The sequence below is a fragment of the Syngnathus leptorhynchus genome, unplaced genomic scaffold, assembly GCF_054491065.1.
Source record: "Syngnathus leptorhynchus isolate UIUO unplaced genomic scaffold, UIUO_Slep HiC_scaffold_149, whole genome shotgun sequence".
Lineage (NCBI taxonomy): Eukaryota > Metazoa > Chordata > Actinopteri > Syngnathiformes > Syngnathidae > Syngnathus > Syngnathus leptorhynchus.
In genome coordinates this window covers 67501-77481 of record NW_028232116.1, presented here as the reverse complement: position 1 = coordinate 77481, position 9981 = coordinate 67501, and positions in this window count along the sequence as shown.

Genomic DNA, 9981 nt, shown 5'->3' with positions numbered 1-9981 from the left:
AGATGAGGTATATGGCAGCGCAACACCAATCCGCTCCGCGCTGGTTCCCATGTCGGCTACGGATGAATAAAACCAGCCTGTCCCCCCTGGAGCTCACGAGACACGGAATTTTTTCTAAGTGCCAACGGCTCTTCCGAGCAAACGTGTCCGCTCCGGCTGGTTCCCCCGTCGGCCTCGAATGACGAAAAATGCCGGTCTCCGCCCGGAGCTCATGACAAACGAAAAATTTTCTAAGTGCCAACGGCACTAGCGAGCGAATGTGTCCGCTCGGCGCTGGTTCCCGGGTCGAACCCGGAAGACGAAAAACGCCGGTCCTCGCCCGGAGCTCATGACAAACGAAAAATTTTCTAAGTGCCAACGGCACTAGCGAGCGAATGTGTCCGCTCGGCGCTGGTTCCCGGGTCGAACCCGGAAGACGAAAAACGCCGCTCTCCGCCCGGAGCTCATGACAAACGAAAAATTTTCTAAGTGCCAACGGCACTAGCGAGCGAATGTGTCCGCTCGGCGCTGGTTCCCGGGTCGGACCCGGAAGACGAAAAACGCCGGTCTCCGCCCGGAGCTCATGACAAACGAAAAATTTTCTAAGTGCCAACGGCACTAGCGAGCGAATGTGTCCGCTCGGCGCTGGTTCCCGGGTCGAACCCGGAAGACGAAAAACGCCGGTCTCCGCCCGGAGCTCATGACAAACGAAAAATTTTCTAAGTGCCAACGGCACTAGCGAGCGAATGTGTCCGCTCGGCGCTGGTTCCCGGGTCGGACCCGGAAGACGAAAAACGCCGGTCTCCGCCCGGAGCTCATGACAAACGAAAAATTTTCTAAGTGCCAACGGCACTAGCGAGCGAATGTGTCCGCTCGGCGCTGGTTCCCGGGTCGAACCCGGAAGACGAAAAACGCCGGTCTCCGCCCGGAGCTCATGACAAACGAAAAATTTTCTAAGTGCCAACGGCACTAGCGAGCGAATGTGTCCGCTCGGCGCTGGTTCCCGGGTCGAACCCGGAAGACGAAAAACGCCGGTCTCCGCCCGGAGCTCATGACAAACGAAAAATTTTCTAAGTGCCAACGGCACTAGCGAGCGAATGTGTCCGCTCGGCGCTGGTTCCCGGGTCGGACCCGGAAGACGAAAAACGCCGGTCCTCGCCTGGAGGTCCCAGCAAAATCGGCGAAAAAACGACTAAGTGTCAACTTTCGAAAAAACGGCTAAGTGTCGACTTTCGAAAAAACGGCTAAGTGTCAACTTTCGAAAAAACGGCTAAGTGTCAACTTTCGAAAAAACGACTAAGTGCCCACGGCTCTGCGGGGCTTGTGAGTCCGCCCCGCGCCGGTTCGGCGGTCGGCCTCAAAAAGCAAAAAATCAGCCTCTCTCCCTGGAGCTCACCAAAAATTTGTCGAAATTTTTCTAAGTTCTCCTCGAGGTACCAGGGGGTGAGGTACCCGGGCTAAGGTGCAGTACCTTTTTTGGTCTTCAGGTGCGCCAGAGTACAATGAAATGGTCCCAGTAGTCAGTGTACTCATCGACTTTCCCCCCGTTTTCCAAAGCACCTCGTTTACGAGTATGGAGGAGATGGTGCTGGTCTCCCCACGGCGTCGGACACGCCGTCCTCGACAGCACAAGGTCGGATAGAAGACCTGGAAAGCGCCGTGGCACGCGCTGGAGGTGGGCACTTTGGCGAAAAAACGACTAAGTGTCAACTTTCGAAAAAACGACTAAGTGTCAACTTTCGAAAAAACGGCTAAGTGTCAACTTTCGAAAAAACGACTAAGTGTCACCTCTCTGAAAAAATGGCAAAGTGTCGCCTCTCTGAAAATTTTCTAAGTGCCCACGGCTCTGCGGGCTCGTGCATCCGAGCCGCGCCGGTTCTGCAACCGGCCTAGAATGACGAAAAATAACGGTCTCCTCCTGGAGCTCACAGCCAATTGTGGCGAAAAAGTGGCAAAGTGCCCACGGCTCTGCGGGCTCGTGCATCCGACCCGCGCCGGTTCTGCAGCCGGCCTAGAATGACGAAAAATAACGGTCTCCTCCTGGAGCTCACAGCCAACTTGGCAAAAAGTTTCTAAGTGCCCACGGCCCTGCCGAGCTTTGGCGTCCGCCCAGCGCCGGTTCCGCAGTCGGCCTCGAATGACGAAAAATAACGGTCTCCTCCTGGAGCTCACAGCCAACTTGGCAAAAAGTTTCTAAGTGCCCACGGCCCTGCCGAGCTTTGGCGTCCGCCCAGCGCCGGTTCCGCAGTCGGCCTCGAATGACGAAAAATAACGGTCTCCTCCTGGAGCTCACAGCCAACTTGGCAAAAAGTTTCTAAGTGCCCACGGCCCTGCCGAGCTTTGGCGTCCGCCCAGCGCCGGTTCCGCAGTCGGCCTAGAATGACGAAAAATAACGGTCTCCTCCTGGAGCTCACAGCCAACTTGGCAAAAAGTTTCTAAGTGCCCACGGCCCTGCCGAGCTTTGGCGTCCGCCCAGCGCCGGTTCCGCAGTCGGCCTCGAATGACGAAAAATAACGGTCTCCTCCTGGAGCTCACAGCCAACTTGGCAAAAAGTTTCTAAGTGCCCACGGCCCTGCCGAGCTTTGGCGTCCGCCCAGCGCCGGTTCCGCAGTCGGCCTCGAATGACGAAAAATAACGGTCTCCTCCTGGAGCTCACAGCCAACTTGGCAAAAAGTTTCTAAGTGCCCACGGCCCTGCCGAGCTTTGGCGTCCGCCCAGCGCCGGTTCCGCAGTCGGCCTCGAATGACGAAAAATAACGGTCTCCTCCTGGAGCTCACAGCCAACTTGGCAAAAAGTTTCTAAGTGCCCACGGCCCTGCCGAGCTTTGGCGTCCGCCCAGCGCCGGTTCCGCAGTCGGCCTCGAATGACGAAAAATAACGGTCTCCTCCTGGAGCTCACAGCCAACTTGGCAAAAAGTTTCTAAGTGCCCACGGCCCTGCCGAGCTTTGGCGTCCGCCCAGCGCCGGTTCCGCAGTCGGCCTCGAATGACGAAAAATAACGGTCTCCTCCTGGAGCTCACAGCCAACTTGGCAAAAAGTTTCTAAGTGCCCACGGCCCTGCCGAGCTTTGGCGTCCGCCCAGCGCCGGTTCCGCAGTCGGCCTCGAATGACGAAAAATAACGGTCTCCTCCTGGAGCTCACAGCCAACTTGGCAAAAAGTTTCTAAGTGCCCACGGCCCTGCCGAGCTTTGGCGTCCGCCCAGCGCCGGTTCCGCAGTCGGCCTCGAATGACGAAAAATAACGGTCTCCTCCTGGAGCTCACAGCCAACTTGGCAAAAAGTTTCTAAGTGCCCACGGCCCTGCCGAGCTTTGGCGTCCGCCCAGCGCCGGTTCCGCAGTCGGCCTCGAATGACGAAAAATAACGGTCTCCTCCTGGAGCTCACAGCCAACTTGGCAAAAAGTTTCTAAGTGCCCACGGCCCTGCCGAGCTTTGGCGTCCGCCCAGCGCCGGTTCCGCAGTCGGCCTCGAATGACGAAAAATAACGGTCTCCTCCTGGAGCTCACAGCCAACTTGGCAAAAAGTTTCTAAGTGCCCACGGCCCTGCCGAGCTTTTGCGTCCGCTCAGCGCCGGTTCCGCAGTCGGCCTCGAATGACGAAAAATAACGGTCTCCTCCTGGAGCTCACAGCCAACTTGGCAAAAAGTTTCTAAGTGCCCACGGCCCTGCCGAGCTTTGGCGTCCGCCCAGCGCCGGTTCCGCAGTCGGCCTCGAATGACGAAAAATAACGGTCTCCTCCTGGAGCTCACAGCCAACTTGGCAAAAAGTTTCTAAGTGCCCACGGCCCTGCCGAGCTTTGGCGTCCGCCCAGCGCCGGTTCCGCAGTCGGCCTCGAATGACGAAAAATAACGGTCTCCTCCTGGAGCTCACAGCCAACTTGGCAAAAAGTTTCTAAGTGCCCACGGCCCTGCCGAGCTTTGGCGTCCGCCCAGCGCCGGTTCCGCAGTCGGCCTCGAATGACGAAAAATGACGGTCTCCTCCTGGAGCTCACAGCCAACTTGGCAAAAAGTTTCTAAGTGCCCACGGCCCTGCCGAGCTTTGGGTCCGCTCAGCGCCGGTTCCGCAGTCGGCCTCGAATGACGAAAAATAACGGTCTCCTCCTGGAGCTCACAGCCAACTTGGCAAAAAGTTTCTAAGTGCCCACGGCCCTGCCGAGCTTTGGCGTCCGCCCAGCGCCGGTTCCGCAGTCGGCCTCGAATGACGAAAAATAACGGTCTCCTCCTGGAGCTCACAGCCAACTTGGCAAAAAGTTTCTAAGTGCCCACGGCCCTGCCGAGCTTTGGCGTCCGCCCAGCGCCGGTTCCGCAGTCGGCCTCGAATGACGAAAAATAACGGTCTCCTCCTGGAGCTCACAGCCAACTTGGCAAAAAGTTTCTAAGTGTCACATCTCTGAAAAAACGGCTAAGTGTCGACTTTCGAAAAAACGGCAAAGTGTCACATCTCTGAAAAAACGGCTAAGTGTCGACTTTCGAAAAAACGGCTAAGTGTCAACTTTCGAAAAAACGGCTAAGTGTCGCCTCTCTGAAAAAACGGCAAAGTGTCAACTTTCGAAAAAACGACAGAGTGTCGCCTCTCTGAAAAAACGACTAAGTGTCGACTCTGAGAAAATGGCAAAGTGCCCACGGCTCTGCGGGCTCGTGCATCCGACCCGCGCCGGTTCCCCAGCCGGCCTGAAATAAGGCAAAACCAGCCTCTCCGCCTGGAGCTCAGAGCCAACTTGGCGAATATTTTCTAAGTGCCCACGGCTCTGCGTGGCTACGGCGTCTGCCCAGCGCCGGTTCCTGGCTCGAACCCCGAGGACGAGGAATGCCGGTCTCCGCCTGGAGGTCCCAGCTTAATCGGCGAAAATTTTCTAAGTGCCCACGGCTCTGCCGGGCTCGTGCATCCGACCCGCGCCGGTTCCCCAGCCGGCCTGAAATAAGGCAAAACCAGGCTCTCCCCCTGGAGCTCAGAGCCAATTGTGGCGAAAAAACGACTAAGTGTCAACTTTCGAAAAAACGACTAAGTGTCAACTTTCCAAAAAAACGGCTAAGTGTCGACTTTCGAAAAAACGGCTAAGTGTCAACTTTCGAAAAAACGACTAAGTGTCGCCTCTGAAAAAACGACTAAGTGTCGCCTCTCTGAAAAAACGACTAAGTGCCCACGGCTCTGCGGGGCTTGTGAGTCCGCCCCGCGCCGGTTCGGCGGTCGGCCTCAAAAAGCGAAAAATCAGCCTCTCTCCCTGGAGCTCACCAAAAATTTGTCGAAATTTTTCTAAGTTCTCCTCGAGGTACCAGGGGGTGAGGTACCCGGGCTAAGGTGCAGTACCTTTTTTGGTCTTCAGGTGCGCCAGAGTACAATGAAATGGTCCCAGTAGTCAGTGTACTCATCGACTTTCCCCCCGTTTTCCAAAGCACCCCGTTTACGAGTATGGAGGAGATGGTGCTGGTCTCCCCACGGCGTCGGACACGCCGTCCTCGACAGCACAAGGTCGGATAGAAGACCTGAAAAGCGCCGTGGCACGCGCTGGAGGTGTCACTGTGGCGAAAAAGTGACTAAGTGTCAACTTTCGAAAAAACGGCTAAGTGTCAACTTTCGAAAAAACGGCTAAGTGTCAACTTTCGAAAAAACGGCTAAGTGTCAACTTTCGAAAAAACGACTAAGTGTCGCCTCTCTGAAAAAACGGCAAAGTGTCAACTTTCGAAAAAACGACTAAGTGTCAACTTTCGAAAAAACGACTAAGTGTCACCTCTCTGAAAAAATGGCAAAGTGTCAACTGCGAATGTGGTGGTGCATGGAAGGAAGTGGAGGACGGCCGCCTCCTTAAACACAGGCCGAAGAGGAGCGTCAGGGCCGGCTCCTTAAACACGGACCGAGTGTCGCCCTTAACACAGACCAAGCGGAGGACGGCCGCCTCCCTAAATACAGGCCGAACCGGAGCGCGAGGGCCGCTCCTTAAACACGGACCGAGTGTCGCCCTTAACACAGACCAAGGGGAGGACGGCCGCCTCCTTAAACACAGGCCGGAGAGGAGCGTCAGGGCCAGGCTCCTCAAACATGGACCGAGTGTCGCCCTTAACACAGACCAAGGGGAGGACGGCCGCCTCCTTAAACACAGGCCGGAGAGGAGCGTCAGGGCCAGGCTCCTCAAACATGGACCGAGTGTCGCCCTTAACACAGACCAAGGGGAGGACGGCCGCCTCCTTAAACACAGGCCGGAGAGGAGCGTCAGGGCCAGGCTCCTCAAACATGGACCGAGTGTCGCCCTTAACACAGACCAAGGGGAGGACGGCCGCCTCCTTAAACACAGGCCGGAGAGGAGCGTCAGGGCCAGGCTCCTCAAACATGGACCGAGTGTCGCCCTTAACACGGACCAAGGGGAGGACGGCCGCCTCCTTAAACACAGGCCGGAGAGGAGCGTCAGGGCCAGGCTCCTCAAACATGGACCGAGTGTCGCCCTTAACACGGACCAAGGGGAGGACGGCCGCCTCCTTAAACACAGGCCGGAGAGGAGCGTCAGGGCCAGGCTCCTCAAACATGGACCGAGTGTCGCCCTTAACACAGACCAAGGGGAGGACGGCCGCCTCCTTAAACACAGGCCGGAGAGGAGCGTCAGGGCCAGGCTCCTCAAACATGGACCGAGTGTCGCCCTTAACACGGACCAAGGGGAGGACGGCCGCCTCCTTAAACACAGGCCGGAGAGGAGCGTCAGGGCCAGGCTCCTCAAACATGGACCGAGTGTCGCCCTTAACACGGACCAAGGGGAGGACGGCCGCCTCCTTAAACACAGGCCGGAGAGGAGCGTCAGGGCCAGGCTCCTCAAACATGGACAGAGTGTCGCCCTTAACACAGACCAAGCGGAGGACGGCCGCCTCCCTAAATACAGGCCGAACCGGAGCGCGAGTGTCGCTCCTTAAACACGGACCGAGTGGAGGACGGCCGCCTCCTTAAACACAGGCCGAACAAAATGACACAAAGTGTCAACTGCGAATGTTGTCCATCCAAGGAAGGAGCGTGATGCCCGGCCGGCTCCTTAAACACAGGCCGAGAGTCGCCCCGGACGGTCCGCCTCGCGGCGCCCGTCTGCTCGGATAAAATGACACAAAGTGTCAACTACGAATGTTGTCCATCCAAGGAGGGAGCGTGATGCCCGGCCGGCTCCGAAAACACAGGCCGAGAGTCGCCCCGGACGGTCCGCCTCGCGGCGCCCGTCTGCTCGGATAAAATGACACAAAGTGTCAACTGCGAATGTTGTCCATCCAAGGAAGGAGCGTGATGCCCGGCCGGCTCCTTAAACACAGGCCGAGAGTCGCCCCGGACGGTCCGCCTCGCGGCGCCCGCCCGCTCGGATAAAATGACACAAAGTGTCAACTACGAATGTTGTCCATCCAAGGAAGGAGCGTGATGCCCGGCCGGCTCCTTAAACACAGGCCGAGAGTCGCCCCGGACGGTCGCCTCGCGGCGCCCGTCTGCTCGGATAAAATGACACAAAGTGTCAACTACGAATGTTGTCCATCCAAGGAGGGAGCGTGATGCCCGGCCGGCTCCGAAAACACAGGCCGAGAGTCGCCCCGGACGGTCCGCCTCGCGGCGCCCGTCTGCTCGGATAAAATGACACAAAGTGTCAACTGCGAATGTTGTCCATCCAAGGAAGGAGCGTGATGCCCGGCCGGCTCCTTAAACACAGGCCGAGAGTCGCCCCGGACGGTCCGCCTCGCGGCGCCCGCCCGCTCGGATAAAATGACACAAAGTGTCAACTACGAATGTTGTCCATCCAAGGAAGGAGCGTGATGCCCGGCCGGCTCCTTAAACACAGGCCGAGAGTCGCCCCGGACGGTCGCCTCGCGGCGCCCGTCTGCTCGGATAAAATGACACAAAGTGTCAACTACGAATGTTGTCCATCCAAGGAGGGAGCGTGATGCCCGGCCGGCTCCGAAAACACAGGCCGAGAGTCGCCCCGGACGGTCCGCCTCGCGGCGCCCGTCTGCTCGGATAAAATGACACAAAGTGTCAACTGCGAATGTTGTCCATCCAAGGAAGGAGCGTGATGCCCGGCCGGCTCCTTAAACACAGGCCGAGAGTCGCCCCGGACGGTCCGCCTCGCGGCGCCCGCCCGCTCGGATAAAATGACACAAAGTGTCAACTACGAATGTTGTCCATCCAAGGAGGGAGCGTGAGGCCCGGCCGGCTCCGAAAACACAGGCCGAGAGTCGCCCCGGACGGTCCGCCTCTCGAGGCGCCCGCCCGCTCGGATAAAATGACACAAAGTGTCAACTACGAATGTTGTCCATCCAAGGAGGGAGCGTGAGGCCCGGCCGGCTCCGAAAACACAGGCCGAGAGTCGCCCCGGACGGTCCGCCTCTCGAGGCGCCCGCCCGCTCGGATAAAATGACACAAAGTGTCAACTACGAATGTTGTCCATCCAAGGAGGGAGCGTGATGCCCGGCCGGCTCCGAAAACACAGGCCGAGATTCGACCCCGGACGGGCCGTCTTCTCCCGGCGCCCGCCCGCGTACGCCCCCCATCCCCGGTCGCCCGTCTGCTCCCGGCGGGCCTCCGAGTACCCCCTCACCCAACTGACCGACTGGCACTCATGACCCGCCTTGGTAGGGCCTCCATCGGCCTCGGCTCGTCCGACGTCGGGTGGACGGTTCCTACCCACTGCGGGTCGCACTCTAGCGCCCCGGCCGCCGCGTGAGCGTGCGCTCCCCGCGCCGCCCCGCAGGCCCCGGCGCGACCGTACTGCGGCGAGACCGAGACGACCCGGTTTGGCATCCATCCCACCTAGCCACGATCCACGGAGGCCGAGCGAGCGGCTGAGTGTCGGGCGCCGCGCGTGCGAGCGTCCGCCGGCCGCGCCGGTCCTTCCGCGAATGTCGTTTCTCAAACCCTCCGGCTTGATAGCGGCGGCACCACGGGAAGCCGTCCACACACACCGTCCGACCTCTATCCGAAAAGCCTTCCCGACCAACCGCGGTCGCGGGGGCGTCTGTCGCTCCGCATCGGGGGGGCGTATGGCTTCCGCGCTACGCGCTGCGGGCTCGGGGGGGCCGCAACGGCTGAGTCTGACTCGGCCGGGGCGCAGCTTCCCTCCCGGCAGTCAGCAATAGTGCCGATCGCGCCTGCCACCAGCCCCCTCCCCGACGGGTTCGTCGGCGCCGGCTGGCCGCCGTCCGCCTTCGTTCCCCGAGGGTTCCCAACCAGCGCCGATCCAACTCCGCATCCTGGCCGCACGCAGTGCGTGCCTCGCGCGGGTAAGTCGCCGGCGCAGCGCCGCAGCTCCCGACCCCCGCGTACGGGAATAGTTGAGGGCCTCAGCGGGCCGCACCGACCGAGTCCGACTCGGGCCGGGGCGCAGATTCCCGCTTGGGTGACCGAACGTTCTCTGCTCGGGCCGGAGGGCCGACGCCCGTCCCCCCCCGTCGTCCCCCACGGACCGCCTCCGAGGCCACTTCGCACGGCTCATCCTCGGCTCCCTACCAATGCTTAATCGATGGGGCCGCCCGGCCGGATTCGCGCCCCCCTGTCCACCGCGAGTCTCCCCAGACTAACCCGAGTTACCGCCCAGCTCGCCTAACCTTGCACTCGCTCTGCCAAACGGTCGTGTAGTCGGCGGGCCGTCCTACGGGTCGCCCTCCCTCCCCAAACGCGCGGCGGGATAGCGGCAAGGCGGCGGCGGCGGCCAGCGGCGTCGGGGCGCTCGCACCGGAGAAGAGGCGTCTTACGAGGCCGGGCGCAGCTCCCTCTCGTTTACTTGCTGAGTAGCGGCGCTCGAAGGTTCCGCGGCGAGCGCGGCTCATCCCATTGAATGTCCCTGCACCAGGCTCCATCGAAGGGCCGCCCGGCCGGATTCGCACCCCCCTGTCCACCGCGAAGTCCCCTCGACTAACCCGAGTTACCGCCCAGTTCGCCTAACCTTGCATCGCCCCGCCAAACGAGCGAGTTGTCGGCCGTCCTGCGGGTCGCCACCGGCCCCAAACGTGCGGAGGGATAGCGGCAAGGCGGCGGCGGCGGCCAGCGGCGTCGG